This window comes from Halyomorpha halys, unplaced genomic scaffold (genome assembly GCF_000696795.3).
Source record: "Halyomorpha halys isolate HHAL.00 unplaced genomic scaffold, Hhal_1.1 Scaffold452.1, whole genome shotgun sequence".
Lineage (NCBI taxonomy): Eukaryota > Metazoa > Arthropoda > Insecta > Hemiptera > Pentatomidae > Halyomorpha > Halyomorpha halys.
In genome coordinates this window covers 794,691-808,662 of record NW_027113202.1, presented here as the reverse complement: position 1 = coordinate 808,662, position 13,972 = coordinate 794,691, and the positions used below count along the sequence as shown (strand labels likewise).

The 13,972-nt window shown below is 31.6% G+C and overlaps 1 protein-coding gene across 1 annotated transcript in view; it reads left to right on the top strand.

Moving 5' to 3' along the window:
• Positions 1-13,972, top strand: part of LOC106682931 (Krueppel-like factor 3) — a 310,001-nt gene that overhangs the window by 71,387 nt on the left and 224,642 nt on the right. The window lies entirely within an intron of this gene.

Here is a 13,972-nt window from a genome sequence, read left to right as displayed (position 1 = left end):
TATTTAAATTTTAGAATATCCAAATGATTTATTCCAGAAATATGTGAAACGGTTATCCCTAAATTGTTTATGATCATTTTATAAGAAAAATAAAAAATCAATTACTTTTTATCAGAACGTTGCTTTAACGTCTAGAATAAGATTGTTTTAGTATCATAAAGGGATGTGTATTAACCTTTATTCCTGAAAAAATTATTTTTTAAACAAAATGACAATTAATCCGTAAAATAGGTGGAAATAGAAGTGAATGAAAAGGTGCGAAACAGCTCACAGTCTGAGGAGGCACATTCATTGGGAATTCGCTGTATCTCAGCTTATACTTGTTTTAAAACGTTGAATCTATTGCCATTTTAAAGATTGTTTTTATAGATACACAAAAAAAAAAAGATTTAGTAAATACACAAGTTGATAGATTAGCGTCGAACAATGCGTTAATATAATGATAATATTATTAATATTATCAACAATGGGTTATAGTTATTTATTTATATATTTTATTCTTAGGTTATAAATATGTAAGATTCTCTTAATATACGGTTAATTCTCACCGAAATGAGAATTTTTAAGTTTAAAAAAAAAAAAAGAAAAATGTAAAAAAACATTTATAAAATAGTATCTGCTTTATTTATAAAAAAATATTTAACAAATAGGAAGCTGTAAAACACCATGAACCGACGACAGTATTTTGAGCTCTTTAAATTAGCGAAACCGTGCGTCAAAAAAACCCTATGAAATCAACAAGTTAAGAAAATTACTTTTCAGTACATCCCAGGTTAGTTTGACGTCAATCGCGAGATTAGTCAGTTCAGCTACGATGTGCTCCAGGTTGTTCGTTGTATTAAGGCACGTAATTTATCCCCAAAACAGTTTTCAAGATAAAAGCTTTTGAAATTCCATAGACTATGGTGTACCAAGTTTAACCCTATACGTTCCTACCCGTAATATAGTCAAATTAAGTTTAATTTTTCTCATAATCTAATCAGTGTTTGTGTAGATTGGAAAGCTACGTACCTGAAAAATAAAATAAATATGACAAGTCATATAAAACCAGTTTATAAAAGAGAATGGCTAGGGTAGAAGCCAGTGGCATTTATTATTTATTACTCTAATAACCATTTCGGTTTATCCCTATAAACAAATCGAAGAATTGTTGACTGCGGTTACTTTCAATTATAGTGTTTGAAATATGGGATTAGATACAGAATATTTATGTTTGCTAAAATATTTGCGCTGTTGTTGTTTATTAGCTGGGATCCTAGCAGGTAAGAATGGCATTCCTAGGAGTAGGGTTAAGATAACTTAGGTCCCAGTGCTATCTTGATGTGCTAAAAACAGCTCTTGACAGCAGATTCAAAGTACAGCTCTCTCGCTCTGGGTTGCCTTTTAACATTTTCTTTGTTACATCCTGTCGAAAACCTTCGTTGCTGCGGTGAAATATCCCAGCTTATACATGAAAAATTTAAATTAAAGGCTATACTGCTACGACCCAGGAAGGGCTAAGGGTGCAGTACTTTATAAGGAAATACAGTTACTAGACCAACGGTTGTGCAAAAAGGTGATTTAGTTAGGATCACGCTTGACCCCCAAATTTTTACCCCATTAAGGGTAGTACCCAATTTATAAGGCTGGGTGGGCCTCAGGAGGGCTCCACAGGATTGACTCATGGCTACAGCGTAATAGAAAAAAATTGTCTGCCCAGTCGGATTCGAACACGGGTCCTTGGAGCTAGTAACAACCACAGTGCCAACACGCTTCCTACACATAAAAAGATACTATTAATTATTTTCAAACGTTTGGTGCGGTACGCGCAACACCCGGTTTTCGCTACTACCCTACTTTGACGCTACATACTAGGTAAGTAAATGTCATAACTGCCTTTTATCGTGAGAACCATGAAAAACAAAAATACTTGTTTATTTATTCGTTTTACGTCGTCGTTTTCGTTACCATACAGCATCATATGCTAGATATTATTTTTTCTAAAACTTTAGGTTTGCCTACAGTTTTCAGTTTTTTTCTTGTAAATAGAAAACTAATATTTCTTTTTAGCTAATCCATGGAGAACCCGCGCGTTAGAAAAATAGTCAGTTACACATCCTAAAGTTAATTAATATAAACTATAAAGAATTTTTTTAAAAACATATAAACAATGTTTTTATTGAATATATTGAAGAATTATAATTAAAAAAAGAGATAAATGTCTTGATGTACATTAAATCGTCTCCTGGTCATATTTTATATTATTATCGTGTTAAATTTCTTTTAATAAAAATAGAGGAAGCATTACTAGTCGTAAGCAATCTATTAATATATAAAATAAACTTATCAATCGGAAGAATAAACACTAAGGGTCGGTTGCACCAATCTCTAGTAAAACTAAAATTAGTATAATTTAGATTTGTCCAAGAGTTTAGAAAAACTCCGGTAACCTAGCGGCCTCTTTCTAGTCTACAGTTTTGTGAACTAGGTTAACAGAAACTGAGATTGCTGCCTAACTCCTAAATTTTAGGTCCAATTAAATTTAAAATTAATTCAGCAACCACTTTTACAGTGTCAGAATCGCTGAAAATATTCTTTATCCAACCACTGAATAAACTTATTTGGTCGAGGATGGAATACTTTGTTTGTAAAAATAAAAATCCTTACACGAAACGAGAAAGGATGGCTTCAGTGCCTAAATTAAAGTTTTTCGGATTATTGTCAATCGGTTGTAACAATTTATCGCATCAAAACCGTTTAATATTTTTGATAAAAATGGAAACTGTGAAATAAGTGTTTCACTACTAACGTAATTATTTTTATAAAGAATATGATGAAGTATAGCCATATTTTTTACAATCGTACTTTTGTGTTCGATTATTTATGTACAATTTTTTCAACTACAGAGCAAATTTTTCCCCAATACTAATAGTTTTCTCTTTTTTTTTTTTTATTATAATATTAAGTTTCTATTGAAATAATACTGTCTTCCACACTCAAGGGCAATAAATTTTAAGGCTGCAAGTATTCAACCATACCATACTTATGTATTAAATTAAAAAAAAAGTAAATAAATAACAATAATAATAAAAATATAATAAAATAAATAATTATAAACTAAAATTGATACTAATAATATATCTACATTGTAAATAAACATAGGTGGATGAGTTAAAAAATAGTAAAATAAGGTATAACTAAAGTAAATAACATCTTAAATACACTTATACATATATACAATTTTAATAGTTCTCTAAAATGTTTAATAGTTTTCAAGAAAAAAAATAAATATTTTAATTAAACACTTGAAAGTGATATAAAAATATTTAAGGCGTTCCAAAACAAAATATAATGAAATAGTGATTTATTGTGTAGTTTCAGGATTCGCTGGTTCCTAATATAGCCATAAAGAAACAGCTAGGTATTTTTGGATATAAAAAAGCAAAATTCTTGTCATGTCATATAAGTTTATTACTTTCTTCGCGATCAAATAAATATTCATAAAGTTATGCGAGTAAATTTTGCGAGACTACCAATAAGGGTATAGCGGATCACCTTTAACCATAGCCCCATTGACTTTTAGATCGTTGTGCATCTCACTATCTTCACCGTAGGATATCTTGATAGCCTTCGATTTGCATTAAAGCTGCCGTTTGAGGATGATCTCATCAGGGTTTGATAGCTGCTCGATTATTAAGTTAGCCAAGGGGTTTGAGTGTTTTTTTACGAGCCAATCAGCAATAATAATTGAGTAATTTATCACAATGTTAATAATCTCCTGCATAATTGATTCTACCTTCAATCACAAAACATTTAAACAATAATCAAATATTACTTCTTTTTTTATTTCTTCATGACGTTATTTAGCTGATCTCCTAATTAAAATTTAATGAGAGATACATAATTTTTTTTTTGTATTTTAAAAGTATACTTTATACTTCGAAGTATTTTTTCGTTTTTTATACCATCGACAAAATTTTTTCATTTCCTGAAAAAAAAATGATTGCTTATTAAGTATACTTAACAGATATATTTACTAATGGATTTTTATTATTTAGCAGATATGTTTTTAGTAGTATGTTTAATAAAATAAGTTAGAATTATGTTGTTATTTATTGTTTTATGTATTAAGGTATTTAGGTTTAGATAACATTGAACAAAATCTATCTTCCTAAGAGTATACTTGTCAATATTCTGTAAATCTTTGGCGATTTTTTATTTGTTTAAATCTTCTATGAATCATATAGTATTAGTTGTTCGGAAATGTTAGGAAAATTTCTTTTAGTTGACTCAGATTACTACGATAAGCAAATGGAATTTAGCTGATAAAAGACTTTTTTTATTTAAGTTATTTTTTCAAATTAGAAATACAATTCATAGCAACCTACGCGCAATATTATAAGATAAGATAAATCTAGAGTAAAAAAAATAAATCCTCTTGTATTTACAAAATGTGAAATGCTATCATTTTTTTATATTAAAAAGATATTCTTTTTCAAAAGTCAAATTTAAACACTTAATTTTAACTGTTAATTCAATCAAATGGTCGTTCTGTAATAATGTTAATAGAAGAAATGAGAAGGTGCTTAGAAACGAATTTTTAAAAATTCATTTTATTAACAAATGAAGTTTGTTTGATGTGCTCATCTCACCTTATAAATTAAGCAATAACATGTTTTTTCAGTGGATCATATTAATCACATTAAAAAAAAGTCTCGTAAAAAAGACACCCCTAACTATATACAATCTTATTATTAAAAGAAGAAAAAAAATTAAAATAAATAGATAAGAATAATGCTTCTTATTAAAAGAGGAAAGTAAAATTAATAACAAAAAATAATGATATTTGTACACTTAAATAAAACAAACAATTGCCCTCTAATAGTAAAAAGAAACAAGTTTATTTGAAAAAGGGACGAGAGAAGAAAATAGAAAAATAATAATAATAATAATAATGAATTAATAAAATGAGTAATAATAAAAAGTAAAATAGAGGTAGTGTGATTATGACTTAATTTTATATTTATTAATGTCTTAAAGAATGTCTTGCAGAGTCTGGGCTTCAGTCTTCGGGTTGAGGTTGGGTTGCTGCTCCTTTAACTGTCGGCAACTGGAAGTGGAACTTCATGAACCGTTTTTTTGATGTAAGAATATCATTTTCATTAATTTGTATTACTGTAATGAAACTTCTTCAGACTTTTCATACTTACAAATTCTTCCTCCTAAAATGTATTCAAGGATTTCTGAAAGAAAATTAAGGAGAATAAGGTATTTAAAAAACATTTTATACAAAACCTAAATATTTTAATAGACTGGTTATGTTCAGATTAAATAGGGAAATAAAAGAAGAGTGCAACCTATCTGTCCCTAACCTCATCCTTTGTCATTGTGATGTATCAAATTCTGAAACTTATTTTTTTTTTTTTTAAAGATAACATTGATGATCCATGTATCACTCAAATAAGTCAGAAGTCCTTCAGCAGTTCCATACAGCAAAGAGAGAAAAGTTTTGAGACATATCTCCATCTATGTCGCCAAGGCGATCATTTATTTCTAAACAGTCCTTGCTCAACGTTGAATACCCCCTTGATTGTAATGGATGGTGTTTTCTCGAGAAACAATTCATCCCAAAGGTCTTGGGAAGTTTCGCATGCAAAATTAATGGTGCAGATCCCGGGTAGGTAAATAGGCACACTGGGATGTCAGGAGTCGGTCAGGAGCAGAGAGTCGGTCACAAATCACTGGGGCGGAGGGTCTGTTTTATAGCGAGGGTTATCTTAATCCCGAGCGGGCAATCAATAGCTCTGAGCTACGACAGGTCGGCAGGTGAAATTCGATAGTCACGCGAGCCAGCTCTTCGGAGATTGATCGGTGAGCTCTAACAGCTTCGGTCCGGTGACATTAGAGAAAACAGGGCGGAGGTCAATTGAATGTCAATGGTCCCAGCTAAACTGCTACAAGAGCTTGAGGGATAAGCTTTCTTAATCCTAAAGAGATCTCTCCATGGCATTATTATTATGTTAACCCTATTTTTTTGTTGGTTTGGAGATCCCACAGGAATCGTCTTCTTGTGAAGGATATTTTTTCAGCTAACATCTTCACGTTTAAGTCTTGCCTGTCTCGGTACCATAGTCTGTACAAGGCAAGAGCTTAATATTCCCACGAATCGTGCTTAGAGTTTTCTTCGTCCTCTAAGCCTGGCTCTAATCTGCGAATGTCACGGCGCCTTGCGGTAATTTTTAAAACGATTATGTTATTTAAAAGTAGAATCAATTCATAATTTTAATGAAAACACCACCATCACCAGGTCTGTGGTGCATAAACTGAGATATTAAAACATTTAATTTGCAATGTTTTTCTTATTTTCCACCATTCAACCGCTCGAATGATAATTGTGCCCCATGTTTTAGCTGATCAAGGGTTTACATTTTTTTTGGCCCAACAAGGATACCATTAATTTTTTTTAAGTTTCGGAAGCACTATCTGAGAAAACATGTAATTGCTCTCAATTTGTTCTTTGTCAGATTTAGCTAATTTTTTTTTTTAATATTAATAAAAACTTAGGATTTTATCATTTCAGATTTTGAAACATCATATTTCACTTGATTTCTTTTCACACTGGTTAATACGTTGCATGTACAATAATTATTATAAGCCCCAGCTTCTTGGGACTTTGTTGGATGCTTTTGTATTTCATGAGGACCAGAACTATGAACGGTATGAAACTATGAACGGTGATTCGATTTCGTGATCTTTTATGAGTATTACCACGTTCCAACCACTAGGTTACACCGACCACCTTGAAGGCTCAATTAGTTTTAAATATGAGGCCGTGTCGAACGGGCGAGGAGAGCTAGCAGTCCATTAGCTTTACATACTAGTTCAATCCAAAGCGTATCTTTGCCCACACACTTTCCAGCATTGAATGCTGTCACATATCAAATATTATACTCATTTAGTAGGACCAAATAAAACTTTAAGGTTGATATTAAATAATATAATTACACTATTATTAATAATTATAATCGTTTATTATAAATATATAAATGATTGATATTTAAATAATTACACAATAAAAAAAAAGAAAAAATATACATACATATTTGTTAAACTTTCTTTTGATTGAGTAAGGACGGATTAGTGAATACATTTTTTATCATTACCTCATGTTTGGATGATAAATGTTGTTTCACTAAATTTTTATTTATTTGATTTCTATTGGTTAAGAAATTTTACAATTTATTTTAAATTGACTTCAATCCTGCTGATCTGTTAGAACTAAGCTTCAGTTATTGCTGTTATGATTCAAGATGGCTAAGACCCAATCTTAGATTACGACTCGCCCATTAAGATAATCCGTTTTAAAATGACTTTATGTGTTTTAAATCCCTCGAGCATCATACTGATACTTACCATCTGTGATTTAGTTTATATTGAAATTTAAAGTGTGGCCTAGATTATATTGATACTTAAATGCATGGTCAATATCGAAATTGGTTACGTGTTTAAATACTACGAAACCGGGCTTGTTCATCTGGTTATAGCAAGTATTTCGTACTTTGCTTATTTAGACTAAACACTTATTTTATTTATATTCCTAATAGTTCCAATGCACATTATTTTTTATCTTATAAAAATTATGTATCACTATAATAAAACGTTCATAATTAAATAATCCATACCTATTATTAATATACATATATATCCTGCGGAAGTTCGTTCGGCCAAATATTTCATCTTGAGCTGGAAGAGATTATTCAATTCCGGCTGATTTTTTTAAATGTAATTTGCTACTTATTGATCAATGTATTTTAAAAATAATATCCGTTTTCTGTCACTATTTTTTTTATTATCCTTCACTAACTCAATACTGAGTTTTGGCCATAGGAGTCAAACAACACTACAAGTTTTTGAGTAACTACACAAAGTGTGTTGGTTAAAATATTTATTTCGAAATTTTTGTCTTCCGAAACATAAGAATAAACTTCAGTATTTTAGACTCTTTAGACGATTCTCTTTAATTTTAATTAGAATTTTAAATATATTGTTACACGAATAAGAAAATTAACAATGTGCGTTGTACTGTTCTGCTTGGGAACACTTCATTATCTTACTGACCGAAAAAGTCACTTGTTATTGCATTTGTTATAAGTTAACCATTTTCTATGAACCGATATACTGCATTAAGAATATATTTACCGATTTACAGCAAATTTAAACTATATAAGTAGTTTTTCTGATCTCAATGATTTTTTAATGCCTTAGTTATCTTTATATTTGTTTATTGGAAAAAATAAAACTAAATAAACAGTTCTCTTTGTAAGATAATAAACAATTGATAAATATGTTTTTATTTTTTATTTAAATTTCGGTATGAATGTGATCATTTGTCACTAGTACTCAACCAAGGTTGTAGCAGATTATAATACTTATGAATAAATAAAATTTGATTTGATTTTGACTGACTTGCGGTTATAGATACTGCACCCTGCCTATGGGCCTTAGCGAAATGTTTCCAAGCATGAAGCTTTCCTCTATAAATGGTCTATCTAACAATAATTTTTCAAATCGAATTATTAGTCTCTGAAATTAGCGCATCGTAACAAGCGAATTCTGTAATACGAGCGGCATATATTGGTTAATTTTGTTACATTTAAACATTCTGGAGACCATGAAGATAGTGTTGGTAAAGATTGGTCCTGTAGTTTTCACTGTTAGAAATCACAGACGGGCAGTCCTTTTATGTAACAGTATAATTGAGAAATTGTATACCAAAATTCTGTATCCATTTTGGGAAATTTAATATTATTATATATTTTATCATGGCTGCTAAATAAAATCAGTTTAAAACAAGAAATTAAAATATATAAATAAAATTATATGGTTTTAGCATTGTTTTATTAGGTCTACGAATGTCGTTATTTTTGTTATTAACTGTACTTTTCTCTTTTATTAAGAATTATTATTTTTATCTATTTATTTTATTTTAATTTTTTAATATATTTTTAATAATATTTAACGTGGAATATAGTTAGGGGTGTATTTTGTACGAGACTATACCCCCCATAATCAATTTAAAAAAAATGTAACCGTTATATCAACCATATAAGGCCTACCAGGCTGATTTGGTTTTAAATAAATAAATAAAAAAAAAAAAGCTTTTGAGAAATTGATTTATAAATTTTGTATATAAAACTCATCAATCATAAAACGAATCGATAATTGTTGCAAAAATATGAGTAATTCCGAAGTTTATAATAATAGCAATAATTTAAATTATAAGTCAATTTAGATCCACTATTTCTAATTTTTAAAACTCTTTTTGTTGCATAAAGACAAATCTACACCAAGACAAGCAGAAATATCTTATGAAAAATTAGAATGGGTTGAGTTGAAATAATTTTTTTTTTTTGGGGGAGGTTTTTGTTTGTTTTGTTTTTCTTTCTGCGTTAAACAAGGCCAACAAAGGCGATTATCAAGATGGGCTTATCCCTACCTGGCAGCCCTGGTTCAGGTTACCCCCAGCCTCCTTGGTAAAGGTATTTAACTGTAAGGCAGTGAAGGAGCAGTAGCTAGAAGGAATAGGTCAAGCTCGTGCCTTACCTTGCCTGGATCTGCGATTATCTCGGCTGATTAGGATGCAGGATCTGGACCCCTCTATCTCTACTTAGAGATCTCTCTGTCTCTCCACGTTGGCAGAGGAAACACGGGGAGCCATTCAGCCTAATTGTTCTGTCTCCTCTGTCCTCTTCGGGCTCCTTCTTGTCTTTTTGTGGGTCGTATGTTTATACCTTACGTAACCTTTGGGGGTAGTTATCAGATCTAGGGGTCCGACAAGGACTACTCAGCCCCACTTGTAATTTGTCATGTGGTAGCGCATTGTCATTAGGAATTGGACGGCTGTGTATGAGTGATGATGCTTGATTTTGTTTTGGCATTACTTTTAATTTAGAATGACATGTATCAAAATAAACTATACTATTTATCTTTTATTTTATTTACATCCATAATATATTATATAATCCCCTAGATTTATTATACGCCTCATAAATCACATTTAACAAAGAGCTATTCGATATCCTTCTTACAAAAACAAATGAATACAAATTATGTATGTGTGTAGATGTATATAATTTTTACATTTAAAAAAATATATATGTAATTCTGAAGAAAGTAGATAGTTAGACTGTTGCTGAAGGAATAGTTTATTATAAAGCAAATGTTTACAGAGCTACAACAAAATACATGAAAGAAGAAACACTATTCTACTTATCTAAAACAATAGAATATAATAAATGTCCCTTTCCAAAGTTTTAATGAATCTAACAGTGTACTATTATAAGTTATTGGAAGTATCTTTCCTAAGTTATAATTATGAACAAAAGCTAATCATTTAAAAACAATAAACAAACGTGTAAACAATAAATAAACCTTCTTATGGTAGTTCACATCTGGCCCGCTAGGAGTGCTTGAATGTCGAAGGAGCACAGCCACCCAAATTATGACTATATATAAACACAATGCATATGGTTGGTGTAAAGTAAGAAACAAAGGTAAGGAAGTAACACAGTAAGGAAGTAAACTGTTTTCATCTGCGCCGAAATTTAAAATTTTTTTTAAAAAGTTTATTAAAAATAAATCATGTTAAAGCAAATTCTCAGTAATATAATTATAATTTCTTCACATTCGACGTAGAATGATGGTGTGATTCATGGTTCTCAAACTGCAAGTGCGTATACGCCCTCAGTATCATAAATGAACACAGGGTAGTATTGGCTTCTGTGATTCCTCAAAATTTCATTAGTCTGAAAATATATTGGATATGAAACCTATTACAGTATGCCCGTTGTTACTTGATAAATAATCTTACGAAATACTTTTTTTGCACAATCCCTATCAAGCCCCACCCATAATTTAACACCTTTAATCCTCTTCAAATGTTAAAACGGATGTGGTCCCGAAACCTTTTCAAAGTATGTTAATTGGAATTCTGACAAATGGTCAGCTTCTCTCCTCAAGACCTAAACGCTCACTGTCATATTGCCCACACCAGACATTAGTACTTTAAATACTACTAAAGCATTGGTACTTGATGCTTGAGATTTAATCTTTATTTAGAGATACTTTAACAATGTTTAAGCCACATCAAGTATCGGACAGACTGCAGGCTAAACTCAGAATAACATTATTTCTCATCCCTAAATTTGTTTTCTGATGTCATTTTATCTATAAAACAACTTAATGTTTATTGTATACTGGCATTTTGAATGTATTGTTAAAAGCGAAAAACAAAAAGTTCTCGAAGCATTAATTGAGTATATAAGTATATACTCGTGGCCGCCCATAGCTCAGTGGTTAAGACACAGTCTTACCAATTTGATGTCTATTGGCGGTGCCGGTTCAAATCCGGCCTGGGACGTTGACTTTTTTCATTGAGTGGCGGTTCCACAAAATGAAGAACTTTGACCCCCAACCATGGTTAAGCAGTATAGGACTCCAATGGGAGTCTTGGCCGAAAAAAAGTATATACTTATCGATACTGCTTTCCTGGGTTAAGTATTTGTTATTGGATAACACTTTCAAAGGTGCCCTGTTTGTCAATTCACATAATCTAGCTGGTGGCATAAGATTTCAATTTTGAACTTAAGTTGTAAGTCACAATGGTACTCCACTTTATTTAAAAACTTAATAACTACTAATTCATAATACTGATTACAACTACTTGCCTCTTCCAGCTCAATTTACTTAAACAAACTTCAACTGTATATCAATTTTATTTATTTGGTCTTTTGGGAGCATGGTGGCTCAGTAACGCTTACTTTTCATGGTCTGGGGTTGTGTACCACTTCAGAGACAGAATTTTTGTCTCATACCTGTTTGCTCGTTGGTTCTCTACCAATACCTCTCTGGATATCCTCCTTCCTGCTCGGTGCTCTATCTCTCTAGATCTTCTAAACATTTCCCTCCTGTTGTCCCTCCCACCGGCTACTTTCTTCTTTAGTTATTCTCTCCAGATCTTCTTCCACTAACAGACTCCTTATTCTGCACTCCCTGACATTCTATAGATTGATCCCTTTTTGCAGCTCTATTCTTAAAATATTTTTTGTATTATCCCACAGCTTATTCACGGAACTTTCTTTGCAAGCTCTTGTCCTTAGACATCTGATACATGATTTTCTATTTAAAAACCTTTGGCTTTACTCTGGTTCAAGTAACTTCATTCAATCTTACTTTCTACCCCATTGAGTCGTTCTGACTCTCCCTTTCATACAAAGATTCCATGGTATCGAGACTTAATATCAAGTTTGAATGATAGTAATTTAGGATCATATCGTTAAATGAATTACTTGTTCTAGTACGCTGGTTTGATACTTCATGTTTTCCCCCATACTTCTTTCTAGTAGTAGTCTTTCGTCGCTTTTCAGCAGCGAAAGGTTACTTTGTTTTGATCTATTTTCATGATAAATAATTTTGCGGCACTTTTGATCAATGATATCCTTATTATTCCAGAGCTCTCTTTTTTTTTCTCTTTTATCTTCTACTTTTACTCTACTTTTTGTCCTCGCAATTTATTATCTAGTTTATTAATTTATATTTAGAAGATAAAACAAAAAAAAAATTATGCAGATATATTTATGATCTTTACTACAGCAGATTGAATGGAAATATTAAAATTTATGTGTGTGTGTGTGTGTGTGTGTGTGTGTGTGTGTGTGTGTGTGTGTGTGTGTGTGTGTGTGTGTGTGTGTGTGTGGCAGAGTTGGGCAAAAAGTAATTACAATTATAATTATTGTGCGATTAATGTAATTTGAAACTGGGGAATGAAATTACGATTTTAATTATTAATTTCATCTACTAGATGAACCAATGTAATTGGAATAATGGTCCCAAATGACAATTACTAGTTCCACCAAAGTTATCGCTATTACATTTGATTATAATTAGTAATTGTAATTACTTTTTTGCCGAACACTCGAGTGATGTATGCTGGTTACGCCTTAACGTAATTGTTACAAAAATTAAATTCACTAGGTGTAGACAATTTCTCTCTAAGCTTGTTATTGTAAGATTAACACTCGTTTTAATACTTGAATTAATTCTATATGACAATTATTACTGATCAAAACACATTCCCTATTCGTATTAGTATCCTTAACAAATAGCAGTCTATACATAAAAAAGGTTATAAATTCAACATAAAAAACTTTTATTATCTTCTCATTTAATATAAAATGTGGCTGAGTGATCTGATATCGTTGTTTTTATAAAGAACAAAAAAAAATATTAAAGTTATATCAACTTGTTTTTAGCATAGTATAATTTCACATAAAATTTATATTTGTCATAAACATACCCTCGCAGGGAGCCAACTCTTTCTCAATATCCCCTCGTTCCAATTCCCCTGCCTCGTTATGCACCCAATTAGTTTGTCATTTACCCCCTAAGACTCCAGTTTAGATAATACATTAGATAAGACTAGATTTACAGGCCGACTAGCTCTAAATCTCTTGAACTCCTCCGATTGCGCTTGGCTGGAGGACCGAAAGCTGTTGTCGGGAGATGCCTATCTCTCTCCCGGCCACATCTTTATAACGTGTCCCCCGCCCCAGATGATCCCTTACATTTACCTTACGTCAGGTTATGAGTAGCGGCCGGATGCATTCGTTACTCGTAGAATATTAACGTTTCAAGATCCCTGTTAGAGATTTGCCCAACCACCAACCACATCTCTGGAATACTCAATGTTAGTCTCAGTGCTAATTTTATGAAGTAGTATAACCCGTCGTGAATTTTTTATTTAGATTATTTAACATACTAATTCATTTCGGCTGAAAATGGATGCGGTCTGTAAAGATCACTAGTAGAGAGAATATGGGGGAGCTGGCACACTTTTTTGTGGAGGGAGTTCCTCGACTTACCACCAGAGCGCTGTTAGTTCAGACGGTGTCAGCTAGATAGAAGCACCATCGGCAGTAGTGAGAGTATGGGGGAG